The sequence below is a fragment of the Rutidosis leptorrhynchoides genome, chromosome 9, assembly GCF_046630445.1.
Source record: "Rutidosis leptorrhynchoides isolate AG116_Rl617_1_P2 chromosome 9, CSIRO_AGI_Rlap_v1, whole genome shotgun sequence".
In the NCBI taxonomy this organism is placed as follows: domain Eukaryota; kingdom Viridiplantae; phylum Streptophyta; class Magnoliopsida; order Asterales; family Asteraceae; genus Rutidosis; species Rutidosis leptorrhynchoides.
Genome location: NC_092341.1, coordinates 120,786,111 through 120,802,232, shown reverse-complemented (window position 1 = coordinate 120,802,232; position 16,122 = coordinate 120,786,111). Strand labels below are relative to the sequence as shown.

The following is a 16,122-nucleotide window of genomic DNA, read 5'->3' as shown; positions in this document are numbered from 1 at the left end:
ATACAAAAAATTAATGAACGGGTCTAATGGGTATCAATACTCAAAGATCAATAAATAGAAATAGGTCTAATGGGTTTTGTGAATGGGTCAAATGGGTCAAGCATAAAAAGTTCCATCCGTCAAAAATTTATAAAGCATTCATGTTTATATCATTTATTATGTATATTAATGTTTATTATGTATATGTAATAAATAATAATAACTAAAATAATGTAAAAAATGAAAAAAAAAAAAAAAACAAAAAAACAAAAAAGTGGTGTAACCCGTTTGACCCATTTGACCCAATTGACCCGTGACCCGTTTTGACCCGTTACCCAAACCAACCCAACCTGACCCATTTTGACCCGTTTAAAAAATTGACCCGTTTGACCTATGACCCATTTCAACCTAAAACCATTTTGACCCGTTACCCAAACCGACCCAACCTGACCCGTTTGCCAGGCATAATTAAAATATACAACCTGACGTTGCCACATCGACAGTGTCATACAGTACAGGTAGGGTTTCGATTATGGATGCATGCTAATGGATGATGCGTTGTGTATATACATTAATTCTTGAATTTAACGCTTAATATGTTTATTAATTTAGAAAATTTAGCTTCCTGTTTTGACTTTGTTTAAACCTAAATACGTATGAAGTTTCAAATATTTGATGTTTTTTCAAGTGTATGCAGTATTCTCAAGAACATCAGGACGTGTTTTAAAGAAGAGAAGAAAAAGGTGAGGTTTCGATTTGTTCTTCTTTTTTTCTCCCTTTTTTGTATTGTTTTCGAGTAATTGAGAACTTGTGTTGAGTGGTAGTTTAGTATAGTGATTGATTCCACTTATGTATGTTTCTTAATTTGCCAATTATTGGGTTTAGGGGTTACCACAATTCTTAGGTATGGTAAGCGTACTTAGTGTGTAAAGCGTAAAAATGCACCTTTTCTTGAACCGATTAACAAATAAACGCATATTTAGTAACTAAGCAAGCGGTTTTAGATTCCCCGTTAGTTTGAAAAGAGTATGCTTATTACAGGACCTAACCCCATATTTAGTAACTAAGCAAGGTGAACTGTATAATTGTATTGCATTGTTAAAAGCATTAGCACTTTTAGGAAAGTGTTTCGAAATTGATGATTGATGATATGGTATAAAACTAATAAAGGAATGAAGGATGTGGAAGAGAGATTGGTTGGGTGTGTACATGTTGATTGTCTTATTGTAAGTAGTAGCAGCAGGCTATTTAAGTTAAATATCATTTGAAATAAAAGGTCATGCTTATTGTGTTGAGTCTAAGATGGCCCATGTACCAGTCGAAAATGGGAATAAAGAGAGCATTTGAAACTGACATATAAGTGAAACGAATCTGGTAAATACTTCATGCATTTTCTTTACCAGCAAACAGATACTATTATAAATATGACCCCCTAGCAAGATGCTAGGAAGGAAATCAAAAATTACAAAGGCTTCATGTATACATTCTGAATGCTAAGTCTCATGAACATTTAAATATCAGATAGAGTCGTATCTGCAGGCAAACAAATTACATTTAGATATCAGATAGAGTCGTATCTGCAGGCAAACAAATTGTTCATGGTTTACTATCAGCATGAGAATGAGATGATCGTTTGTTCTCACTTGCAGTTGAACCTATATGTCGATTTTTAAGTTTCTGGACCAAGCGGCAAGATCTGGTTGTTGAAGACTACAATTTCTGAAATTCTTTATCACTTCATTTAATCCTTGGATTAAGGTGAAATGAGAAACTCTATAAGTTTGACGACTTGTTCTTGTTAAGCTCATTTAATGGCGGATTACTTGTAACCCTCTTGCATCATTTTGGAACATCGTACTTGTAGCCTATATTACTCTCGTCTGCTATGAACAATTGTTGCTGGACTTTTTTTTATTTTCAATGTACTCAGAGACACATTTGAGGGCTTTCTTAGTTGCAAACTGGGCCGTGCATTTGCACGGCATAAGACTTCCTAGTATATATATATATATATATATATATATATATATATATATATATATATATATATATATATATATATATATATATATATATATATATATATATATATAACCAAACAAGTTAAAATATTTAATTAATTAATATTAATTAACGAATTTAAGTTAAAGGAATTGTTTCCTATTGTTCACGTATCAAAGAGATTTAGAAACATATTTTGTACGCGTTTTGTTTTCTACTACAAGTTTGAAGTCAGTTATTGATATCGGCTAGAAAATCACGATTTTACCCTCGATATTTTGCCCTAAAACAATAAAGTAATTAACTTTATTGAAGAAATAAGCGTTTGTTTGCTTTATTTGATAGATCAAATGATTACGAAGACGATGCAAGAAGAATCGAAGAAAACGGACTTAAAACGAAAAATGTAGAGCGAAAACGGTGGTAACCAAGTTACGATCTCGGAGACAAAAAAATCAGAGCCAAACAGCCTTGAGACACGGCCTAGCCATACGGCTTGTCACCAGCCATACGGGCCGCCATGACCAGATACAAACGGCCCAGCAAAACGGCTTGCCAGTGTGCACGACCATGGAATGCGGACAGTGCACACGGCCTGCCATTCCACACGGCCTTGGCAAACGGCCTGCCTGGGTCAGAAGTGTCCTATTTAAAGGCCACTTGTTTTCTCATTTTCCACACTTCAACACACAACTATTCTCTCAATCTCACTTCTCTCTCTAGTTTCTCTCTCTAGGATTATGAAATAATTATCGATTAGCGATAATTACCTAGAGTTAGCGGTAAACGGAATCTGTAAACTATTGGAAGTGTGTCTGAAGTTGTCACTTTCGTACTTTCAGAACTCGGTTAATCTACTGGTACTTCTATCCCATTTATCTATCTGTTATAATGTTTTCCATTATTATTATTATGATAGTTGATATTGTTGCCATGATTAGCGAATAGTTATCTTTAAGTGTATGTTACGACGTAGTTATATACGATGCTAAAATAATGAAATGCTGTTGAAATGCTTTCTGATTATGCTTTAAACTCAATTGTTTTTCCAACTAATAGAACGTGGTTAGACTCTGTCATTGGGACGACGCGAACCCCAATTCATAGTACACTATTCGTGTCCTTCTTTGGTAAGAAAACTCTGACAGATACATAGTGCGCTTGACAGAGGCACAACGGTTGTAGTACGTCAACCTACGCCATGGATTCAAGCAGACGACGCTTTTGTAAAGGAAACTCTGCCTAGACACTAGGAGAGGTTGGCCTGGAGTTATACATGTGTAGTCACTAGCATATAAGCACACACGTTGAGGCACAACGATTGTTGTAAGTTGTATCCCTGCTATTTATAACCATGGAAACGGTGTCTAGGGTAGACTAAGTACATCACATCATAACATGGCCTCAACATTGCACTAAGATGAGGGATTCTTTAGTTATTTCTTAGGAACTGTTTGTTTAAAGATATAAAGACACTCCCTACAAAAAAATCATTCATATAAATTATCTCGAACTTACTAGATTAAAAAACATCACAAGTCATACAAGGACATACCTGACGAAATTACATGGCCATGCAGTTGATGCACCAATTAGATCTCCAATAGTATCGAACAAATCAAATGGTTACCAATTCTTCATTTCTTTTGATCACCTCCTTAACACGGACTTCACAATACTTTTTACTAAGCGGTGTTTCATTAACTAACGCAGTCGGGTCTAAACTCATAACCCTTCCTTTTGTTACATTCTCGGTAGGGTTAAAAATTCTCTTTAGATAAACTACATTCCCAACCTAAATTTATTTTTCAACTAATATTTGTTAAAAAAATATATTTTTAATAGGTGAAGAACAAATAAATGTGTATAGAAAAACATACCCGTAGAGGTTTAGTTGGCACATTCGCTAATCGCTACAATGGTATTTTGTGGAGGTGTAACAGGTCGATCCTCGTAATCATTTTTCGAACCATTCTTCTCGGCAGACTATGCTTTGTACTTCTCAAGTTTAGCCTTCAAGATAGCGTTCTCTCTTTGAATAGCTAAACGACTCTTTTTTTTCACCCCATAAATCTGAAGCACGAACACCTAAACTGTACATCTCCGCTTCACCATATTTATCGGTACCCAAAACTTTTGAAAACACATCTTCCAGTCCAGGTATATCGACCGAATCAACAGGAAGGTTCTTCTTCAGATTGTACATTTCCACCTGTATTGAATGTAACACACAATAATTTAGAAACCTCATGTTAAGCTAGTAAGATAACGATAATGAAAGAGTGGGTACTTACAATTGCGTTTTTAGGTTCCAAAGTTTTTGCAGTGCCATTAGCACAATCTTTGAAGAAATACCTTTTAAACATATCATATCTACTTGGTTCTTTTCCCAAAGTTCTCTGTTTTGATAAAAACAAAATAATGTTTAACGTACAAGTTTTTACCACTCCAGTATATTAAACTATTAACATTCTAATTAAACTACCTTTACCTCTTCACGGACTCTAGCGTAACTTTCTTTCCCGGATAATGGTACCAACTTCTGTAAGGTGCAAACCAAAGTTCCACATCGGTCATGAGACAAAACAAATGTATGTATATAACTAAGGGGAAGTCCCTCTATCACCAATTAATTTTAGAAAATGATGAACTCTTGGTCTTATATTGCAGGACATTGTGTTTGGGCTATGCGATCCTTACAACTGGTATCAGGACTAGGCTATAGGCCCGATGTGGTGGAAGGCGCAGTAGGGCGCACCCCTGAGCGCACAGTGTGATGTGGCGCACCCCTCGGTGTTGTTAGCGATGAGTGGAGACAGCTATCTGTAACATCCCGCTTTTTTCCGTTTACTTTTCCGCTTACTTATTTAAAGTCCGTTATATAATTATAACATCTTCCGTTAATACGCGTTTAAAATATTTCGTTTAGGTAATTCAATCACCTGCTTCAGACTTGAGGGACCAATGTTGTCATTTGACCAAACTCATGACCAGGTCAAAGTGGTCAACTCCATCCTCATCCATTCATTATCCTTTTCTTTTTCCATTTTCCTTAATACTTTCAACATATTCTCTCAAACTCCAATTCAAAGATTCATCATCCATTTCCAATCTAGCAATCAAACATCAAAATAAATTACATATTTGGAATCCTTGCATCTTCCTCTTCGATTCCATACCGATTTTATCAAGTTTGGGTAACTTTCTAAAATCACTAGATTCTTTGTTCTTGATGTTTTTAACTTATAAAAGTGTTAATTAGTGTCTATGGCTCAAGTCTAACATGAATATGTGTTTGCTTTGCTCGATTTGTTGTTTTAGTGTAACTAGCTTGAACTTGAAATGGGTGTGTTTGATCTTGAGTTTTGGTTGTTTAAATGTTGTTAGATGTTAAAAGTGCATGTATTAAATGTGTTACTAGCATCACTAGCTCCAATTTGATGTGTAGGTTGACTTGGAAAAACTCCATAAACTTAATTGCAAAAGTTGTGATTTTGAGTTAGGTTTTGATAGAAGTAAAATAGATTTTTGATGCATCAAATGCTATGCAATATTGTTTGTAAGTGTTTAGTTGTATTGTATGCGTAATTACCTACGAAACGGCGTATTATATGTGTGCATTAAATTCTCAAATCATCAAAGTGCATCTATGAACTTGAAATCATTTATGGTGAACATTTAATGAACTATCAACTTGGAAATTCGATTTTTTCAAATAATGTTTTTGATTGATGAAATGTGTTTAGTTGTGTTCCTCGTCAAATTACCTTTCCAATGATATAAGATACGTGTTCTAAGTGTTTACGGTTTGTGAATTGTGCTTAATTGAAGTTTGGATTTAGACTTGAACAATTGAAACTGACCAGGCACCAGTTCACGTTGATTGCCGCGGCGCGGCACTCCTTGGTCGCGGCGCGGCATTTGCCGTGTTTGATTTCTGATCAAGCTTACACTTTTACGAAAAATGTTTGCTATACTACGCACCTCCGATTCACATGTAACTTGTTCTAACATGCTTATATATGATTAAAAACCTCAGAAAAATAGTTCGGGACCCGACCCGAATGTGTTGACTTTTTCGTTGACTTTGACCCGACCAAAGTTGACTTTTAATCAAACTTAACCAAATGTTTGTGCAATCATTCTAACATGCTTTTATACTTGTATCTTGCATGGAACTTGACAATTTGATTCACATGTTATATAATCGAGTCGTAACGAGCCATAGGACTAATTGAACATCTTTGACCAACCGTGTTTACCGTTATTGATACAACCTACTTATTTAGGTCAAGATTAGCACTCGTTCTTGCACACGTTCCTTTGTGAAGTACCTTATTTTCTCGTGCACTCAAGGTGAGATCATAGTCCCACCTTTACTCTTTTAAACTTACATTTGGGATGAGAAAACATAAACGTTTCATTTTACAAAGTGAACACAAGTACAAAAACAAACATTCTACATACGAGTTAGAACAAAAATCCTCAATTCGATTATCATTAGTTACACTTGCCGGGTGTAAGCGAGAACTTATGTTGTATGGCCATATGGGTTTGACAAACCCTCATTCAGACGGTTCGCTACCGTTATTCGGATGAAATATATTTTCGAGAAACAGTATATGTTCTAACACTATTGTGATGAGGTTCTATGGATGGAAAGTTAAGCCTTGATAATTGGGTGCTCGCGATAACAAATTTTAGAATGGTTTATTATTATTTCAATGATACAAATCTTGTAGTTCATTTGTACTTACTTACTTACTTAAACCTATGATTTCACCAACGTTTTCGTTGACAGATTTCTATGTATTTTCTCAGGTCCTTGAACGTGTTGTGATACATGCTTCCGCTCATTATTTTGATACTTGCATTGGATGTCGAGTATATATGCATACATGGAGCGTCTTTTGGCTACTTTTAAATTGTGTCGCATATGTTTCAATTGTACTTTAAACCTTATAATGTAACTAGTTGTCGAACTACTTTGTAAACCTTGAAACATCCTTACTTTTGAAATGGATGCGACATACTTTTGGTCAAACATTGTTTTAAAGACTTATGACCACGTAAAGGGACCTAAGTAGACGGCGCCGTCAATAACGATTTTGTCGGGTCGCTACAGATGGTATCAGAGCGTTGGTTGTAGGGATTTAGAGTTCATTGGTGTCAACCCCGAGTCATAGGGTACATTAGTGAGTCTAGACTACAACCAGCATATAGACTTAAAGTAGGAATTACTTGACTACTTGTGCATTTATACTCGAACGTTTCTACTCATATCTACTCTTATTTCATTTTAATATCACGTTGTTTAATTTGATTGACACGCCACCTTGACTATATGAAATAATGTCGAATGCACATATGAATCAGGGTAATATAATTTCCGGGATTATATTACGGTGACTCATATGAACGTTCCGACATTATGACATAAAGAATTTAAGGCGAGTCAAGGAAAATTTTCTCTCTATCCTTATTCCATGTCATGATTAGTATTATTGAAAATACTGATCAACGGTATTCTTGTGTTTTGAAGGGAACAATGCCTCCTCGCCGTGTACCACGCCATGAAACACCCGGACAAGCTCTACAATGAATGATAGCCACCGCCGTAGATGTTGCCATGGCCGGACACTCATCCAACAACAACAACAATAACAACAACCACAACAACAACAACACCAACAACAACAACAACAACAATGGAGCCGGTAATTCAAACGAGAGATGCTCCTATAAAGCTTTCATGGGGTACAAACCTCACACTTTCGATAGAACTGGAGGACCGGTTGTGCTCACCCGATGGTTTGAACAAACGGAAGCCGAATTTAGCATAAGCGGTTGTCGGGACCAAGACAAGGTCAAGTACTACACTCACACTTTCGCCGGTGTCGCTCTTACGTGGTGGAACACCTATGTACAATCGGTGGGTACCGATGAAGCTCACGCCCTTTCTTGGGCCGATTTAAGGGAAAATATGATCACCGAATATTTCCCTCGTGAAGAAACCCGAAGGCTCGAACAAGAGCTAAGAACTTTAAAAGCGGTCGGAAACGATCTCAAGGCCTATAATCAACGATTTTCCGAACTAGCCTTGATGTGCTCAAACCTTGTGAACCTCGAATCCTTAAGGGTTGAACTTTACATGGATGGTCTTCCAAAGAGCATCAAACACGGAGTAATGTCATCCAAACCCACTAATCATCAAGAATCTTTGAACATGGCCCGCAAATTGATAGAAACGGTGGACGAAATTGTAGTGCCGACACCTAAAGCCGAGGATAAGTCGGGTAACAACAAAAGAAAATGGGAAGCCCCCAATCAAGCAACAACAACTTTGCCAAGAAGCCTTTCACCTCCGACGGCAAGAAGGGTTATGTCGGAAACCTACCTCTTTGCAACAAATGCAACAAGCATCACTTTGGTGAATGTGGCAAGCTAATTTGCCATCGGTGTCAAGGAATTGGTCATAAGGCCAACGAATGTAAAAGTGCTGCCCCCGTCACTCGAAAGGGACCCAATGCACCAAAGACGGTCACTTGTTATGAATGTGGCCAAACGGGTCATTATAGAAATGCATGCCCAAAGAAGAAAGATAACCCCAATACGCGCGACCGAGCTTTCAACATTAACACCGAGGAAGCCCGAGATGACAATGAACTAGTCACGGGTACGTTTCTTCTCAACAATTCTTATGTTTCTTGTTTATTCGATTTGGGTGCCGATAAGAGTTTTGTATCCAAGACTTTGACTCATTCTTTTAGCACTCCACCACTTCCACTAGATACCACTTATACCATTGAAGTGGCCAATGGAAAACTATTGAGTGCCGACAAATATTATCGGAGGTGTACGTTAAACTTATTGGGTAAGGAATTTGAAATTGACTTGATACCCATGGAACTAGGAAGCTTCGATGTAATAATTGGTATGAATTGGTTAGCAAAAACAAAATCTCACATCCTTTGTGATCTTAACGTAATCCGAATTCCTATCGAGAATGGTGAACCTTTGATTGTTTATGGCGATAAGAGTTGCACCGGACTCAACATCGTTTCGTGCCTTAAAGTTAGAAAACTACTCCGTAAGGGTTGTTTTGCGATCCTTGCCCACGTTAAGAAAGTCGAGTCCGATGAGAAGCATATCGATGATGTGCCAATTGTTAGTGACTTTTCCGATGTATTCCCCGACGAATTGCCGGGTCTTCCACCTCATCGACCGGTTGAATTCCAAATCGATCTTATTCTGGGAGCCGCACCCGTAGCACGTGCACCGTATAGACTTGCTCCATCTGAAATGCAAGAATTGCAAAGTCAAATTCAAGAACTACTTGACCGTGGTTTTATCCAACCTAGCCATTCACCATGGGGCGCTCCGATTTTATTCGTTAAGAAGAAAGATGGATCCCTACGAATGTGTATCGACTATCGTGAACTAAATAAATTGACGGTTAAGAACCGATATCCTCTTCCACGCATCGACGACCTCTTTGATCAATTACAAGGATCTCGTGTATATTCGAAAATCGATCTCCGCTCGGGTTATCATCAATTAAGGGTTAAGGGGGAAGATGTCTCCAAAACCGCTTTCCGGACTCGTTATGGTAGGTATGAATTTCTTGTAATGCCATTTGGGCTCACTAACGCACCGGCGGTGTTCATGGATCTTATGAACCGCGTGTGCAAACCGTATCTCGATAAATTCGTTATTGTGTTCATCGATGACATCTTGGTCTATTCTAAAAGTGAAGAAGAGCACGAACAACATCTCCGACTTGTGCTTGAACTCTTGAGACAAGAACACCTCTATGCCAAATTCTCCAAGTGTGAATTTTGGTTGAAGGAAGTTCAATTTCTTGGTCATGTCGTAAGTGATCAAGGTATTAGGGTTGATCCATCGAAAATCGAAGCCATTAGCATGTAGTGACCCGAACTTTTCCATGTTTATATATATTAATTGAGATTGATATTTACATGATTAAATGTTTCCAACATGTTAAGCAATCAAACTTGTTAAGACTTGATTAATTGAAATATGTTTCATATAGACAATTGACCACCCAAGTTGACCGGTGATTCACGAACGTTAAAACTTGTAAAAACTATACAATGACATATATATGGTTATATATATAGTTAACATGTTTTTATTATAAGTATGTATCTCATTAGGTATTTTAACAATGAGTTATATACATAAAAATGAGACTATTAATTTAAGAAACTCGAAAACGATATATATAACGATTATCGTTATAACAACGTCTTACTAGGTACATATGAATCATATTAAGATATTGATACACTTGGTTAATTATGTTAAATGATAAGTAAATATATTATTAAGTGTATTAACAATGAAATACATATGTAAAAATAAGACTACTAACTTAATGATTTCGAAACGAGACATATATGTAACGATTATCGTTGTAACGACATTTAACTGTATATACATCATACTAAGATATATTATATATCATAATATCATGATAATATAATAATTTAACATCTCATTTTTTATAATAAACAATGGGTTAACAACATTCAACAAGATCGTTAACCTAAAGGTTTCAAAACAACATTTACATGTAACGACTAACGATGACTTAACGACTCAGTTAAAATGTATATACATGTAGTATTTTAATATGTATTAATACACTTTTGAAAGACTTCAAGACACTTATCAAAATACTTCTACTTAACAAAAATGCTTACAATTACATCCTCGTTCAGTTTCATCAACAATTCTACTCGTATGCACCCGTATTCGTACTCGTACAATACACAGCTTTTATATGTATGTACTATTGGTATATACACTCCAATGATCAGCTCTTAGCAGCCCATATGAGTCACCTAACACATGTGGGAACCATCATTTGGCAACTAGCATGAAATATCTCATAAAATTACAAAAATATGAGTAATCATTCATGACTTATTTACATGAAAACAAAATTACATATCCTTTATATCTAATCCATACACCAACGACCAAAAACACCTACAAACACTTTCATTATTCAATTTTATTCATCTAATTGATCTCTCTCAAGTTCTATCTTCAAGTTCTAAGTGTTCTTCATATATTCTACAAGTTCTAGTTACATAAAATCAAGAATACTTTCAAGTTTGCTAGCTCACTTCCAATCTTGTAAGGTGATCATCCAACCTCAAGAAATCTTTGTTTCTTACAGTAGGTTATCATTCTAATACAAGGTAATAATCATATTAAAACTTTGGTTCAATTTCTATAACTATAACAATCTTATTTCAAGTGATGATCTTACTTGAACTTGTTTTCGTGTCATGATTCTGCTTCAAGAACTTCGAGCCATCCGAGCCATCCAAGGATCCGTTGAAGCTAGATCAATTTTTCTCTTTTCCAGTAGGTTTATCCAAGGAACTTAAGGTAGTAATGATGTTCATAACATCATTCGATTCATACATATAAAGCTATCTTATTCGAAGGTTTAAACTTGTAATCACTAGAACATAGTTTAGTTAATTCTAAACTTGTTCGCAAACAAAAGTTAATCCTTCTAACTTGACTTTTAAAATAAACTAAACACATGTTTTATATCTATATGATATGCTAACTTAATGATTTAAAACCTGGAAACACGAAAAACACGAAAAACACCGTAAAACCGGATTTACGCCGTCGTAGTAACACCGCGGGCTGTTTTGGGTTAGTTAATTAAAAACTATGATAAACTTTGATTTAAAAGTTATTATTCTGAGAAAATTATTTTTATTATGAACATGAAACTATATCCAAAAATTATGGTTAAACTCAAAGTGGAAGTATGTTTTCTAAAATGGTCATCTAGACGTCGTTCTTTCGACTGAAATGACTACCTTTACAAAAACGACTTGTAACTTATTTTTCCGACTATAAACCTATACTTTTTCTGTTTAGATTCATAAAATAGAGTTCAATATGAAACCATAGCAATTTGATTCACTCAAAACGGATTTTAAATGAAGAAGTTATGGGTAAAACAAGATTGGATAATTTTTCTCATTTTAGCTACGTGAAAATTGGTAACAAATCTATTCCAACCATAACTTAATCAACTTGTATTATATATTATGTAATCTTGAGATACCATAGACACGTATACAATGTTTCGACCTATCATGTCGACACATCTATATATATTTCGGAACAACCATAGACACTCTATATGTGAATGTTGGAGTTAGCTATACAGGGTTGAGGTTGATTCCAAAATATATATAGTTTGAGTTGTGATCAATACTGAGATACGTATACACTGGGTCGTGGATTGATTCAAGATAATATTTATCGATTTATTTCTGTACATCTAACTGTGGACAACTAGTTGTAGGTTACTAACGAGGACAGCTAACTTAATAAACTTAAAACATCAAAATATATTAAAAGTGTTGTAAATATATTTTGAACATACTTTGATATATATGTATATATTGTTATAGGTTCGTGAATCAACCAGTGGCCAAGTCTTACTTCCCGACGAAGTAAAAATCTGTGAAAGTGAGTTATAGTCCCACTTTTAAAATCTAATATTTTTGGGATGAGAATACATGCAGGTTTTATAAATGATTTACAAAATAGACACAAGTACATGAAACTACATTCTATGGTTGAATTATCGAAATCGAATATGCCCCTTTTTATTAAGTCTGGTAATCTAAGAATTAGGGAACAGACACCCTAATTGACGCGAATCCTAAAGATAGATCTATTGGGCTTAACAAACCCCATCCAAAGTACCGGATGCTTTAGTACTTCAAAATTTATATCATATCCGAAGGGTGTCCCGGAATGATGGGGATATTCTTATATATGCATCTTGTTAATGTCGGTTACCAGGTGTTCACCATATGAATGATTTTTATCTCTATGTATGGGATGTGTATTGAAATATGAAATCTTGTGGTCTATTATTATGATTTGATATATATAGGTTAAACCTATAACTCACCAACATTTTTGTTGACGTTTTAAGCATGTTTATTCTCAGGTGATTATTAAGAGCTTCCGCTGTCGCATACTTAAATAAGGACGAGATTTGGAGTCCATGCTTGTATGATATTGTGTAAAAACTGCATTCAAGAAACTTATTTTGTTGTAACATATTTGTATTGTAAACCATTATGTAATGGTCGTGTGTAAACAGGATATTTTAGATTATCATTATTTGATAATCTACGTAAAGCTTTTTAAACCTTTATTGATGAAATAAAGGTTATGGTTTGTTTTAAAATGAATGCAGTCTTTGAAAAACGTCTCATATAGAGGTCAAAACCTCGCAACGAAATCAATTAATATGGAACGTTTTTAATCAATAAGAACGGGACATTTCATAGCAAATGGGAGACTCCTACTACTCCTACTCACATACGTCAATTCTTGTGTCTCGCCGGATACTATCGTAGATTCATCGAAAACTTCTCTTTGGTTGCACGTCCTCTAACTGCATTAACTCACAAGGGAAGAAAATTCATTTGGTCAACCGAGCAAGAATCCGCGTTTCAAATCTTGAAGAAAAAGTTAACCACCGCCCCTATCTTGTCGCTTCCGGAAGGCAATGATGACTTTGTTGTGTATTGCGATGCCTCGAAACATGGTTTTGGGTGCGTACTAATGCAACGAAAGAAGGTTATCGCTTATGCATCCCGACAATTGAAAATCCACGAACGGAACTACACGACACATGATCTCAAACATGGAGCCGTTGTCTTTGCACTTAAAATGTGGAGGCACTACCTTTATGGAACCAAAAGTACCATCTTCACCGATCACAAAAGCCTCCAACACATCTTCGATCAAAAACAACTAAACATGTGACAACGATGGTGGATTGAAACTTTAAACAATTATGATTGTGAGCTTCGTTACCATCCCGGGAAGGAAAACGTGGTAGCCGATGCCTTAAGTCGAAAGGAAAGAGCGGTGCCTCTTCGTGTCCGAGCTTTAAACATCACCATTCACACCGACCTCAATAGTCAAATTCGTGTAGCCCAAGACGAGGCTCTCAAGGATGAAAACATCTCTCTCGAACACTTGAACGTCCTCACCTCTCGATTCGGAGTTAAAGAAATCGGACTCCGATATTTCGTCGGAAGAATTTGGGTACCTAGTTATGGGGACCTACGAAGCCTTATTTTAGACGAAGCCCATAAGTCAAGATATTCGATTCACCCCGGTGCAAATAAGATGTACCACGACCTCAAAGAATAATATTGGTGGCCGAACATTAAAAGGGACGTTGCTACTTATGTTGGAAGGTGCCTAACTTGCTCCAAAGTCAAAGCCGAACATCAAAGACCGTCCGGACTACTTCAACAACCCGAAATCCTGCAATGGAAGTGGGAAAGGATAACGATGATTTTATCACCAAACTACCAAAGACGGTGGGCGGTTATGATGCTATTTGGGTTATTGTTGACCGTCTCACCAAATCCGCGCACTTTCTAGCCATGAAGAAAACCGACAACATGGAAAAACTTGCACAACTTTACATTAAAGAGATCGTTGCCCGTCACAGTGTGCCTTTATCGATTATTTCTGAACGAGATGGAAGTTTTGTTTCTTGATTTTGGCGTACCTTACAAGAAGCGTTGGGAACGCGTTTAGACATGAGCACCGCATATCATCCACAAACCGACGGACAAAGCGAACGCACAATCCAAACATTGGAAGATATGTTACGAGCTTGCGTTGTTGATTTCGAAAAGGCTTGGGAAAAGTATTTGCCACTAGCCGAGTTCTCTTACAACAATAGTTATCATGCGAGTATTAACGCCGCACCATTCGAAGCGTTATATGGCCGAAAATGTCGTTCTCCTCTTTGTTGATCCGAAGTAGGTGACACACAAATCATCGGACCTGAACTCATTCATGAAACAACCGAGAAGATCGTTCAAATCCGAGATAGGCTTCGGACGGCCCGAAGTCGTCAAAAGAGCTATACCGACAAAAGACTCAACGACCTCAAATTTCAAGTCGGTGACTGCGTAATGTTAAAAGTTGCACCTTGGAAAGGTGTAATCCGTTTCGAGAAACGCGGGAAGCTAAACCCGCGGTATATTGGTCCTTTCGAAATTGTGGAGCGTGTTGGAACCGTTGCTTATCGTTTAGATCTTCCGCCTCAACTGAGCTCCGTTCATCCTACTTTCCATGTATCCAACTTGAAAAAGTGCCTTGCCGAACCCGATATCGTCATCCCTCTCGAAGAGCTTACTATTGATGACAAACTTCATTTTGTGGAAGAACCGGTTGAAATTGTGGATACCTCCATCAAGACGCTAAAACAAAGTCGAATTCCAATTGTTAAGGTCCGTTAGAATGCCAAAAGGGGACCCGAGTTTACTTGGAAAAGACAAGATCAAATGCAAAAGAAATACCCTCATTTTTTCGCGGGTTCGGAAACGCAAGATCTCGAGGAAGAAACAACGACTACTACGCCTACTTAAATTTCAGGACGAAATTTCTTTTAAGGAGTAGGTAATGTAACATCCCGCCTTTTTCCATTTACTTTCCCGCTTACTTATTTAAAGTCCGTTATATAATTATAACATCTTCTGTTAATACGCGTTTACAATATTTTGTTTTGGTAATTCACGCACCCGCTTCAGACTTGAGGGACCAATGTTGTCATTTGACCAAACTCATGACTAGGTCAACTCCATGCTCATCCATTCATTATCCTTTTTCTTTTTCCACTTTCCTTAATACTTTTAACATATTCTCTCAAACTCCAATTCAAAGATTCATCATCCATTTCCAATCTAGCAATCAAACATCAAAATAAATTACATATTTGGAATCCTTGCATCTTCCTCTTCAATTCCATACCGATTTCATCAAGTTTGGGTAACTTTCTAAAATCACTAGATTCTTTGTTCTTGATATTTTTAACTTTTAAAAGTGTTAATTAGTGTCTATGGCTCAAGTCTAACATGAATATGTGTTTGGTTTGCTCGATTTGTTGTTTTAGTGTAACTAGCATGAACTTGAAATGGGTGTATTTGATCTTGAGTTTTGGTTGTTTAAATGTTGTTAGATGTTAAAAGTGCATGTATTAAATGTGTTACTAGCATCACTAGCTCCAATTTGATGTGTAGGTTGACTTGGAAA

The 16,122-nt window shown here is 36.4% G+C and overlaps 1 long non-coding RNA gene across 1 annotated transcript; it reads left to right on the top strand.

Annotated features, from left to right (window-relative positions):
• The first annotated feature begins 453 nt into the window (after positions 1–453).
• On the top strand, positions 454–1,926 carry LOC139865576 (uncharacterized). The gene is made up of 2 exons (XR_011765028.1): positions 454–722; positions 1,629–1,926. It is a non-coding gene; the product is annotated as an uncharacterized lncRNA (long non-coding RNA).
• The last annotated feature ends 14,196 nt before the right edge of the window (positions 1,927–16,122 follow it).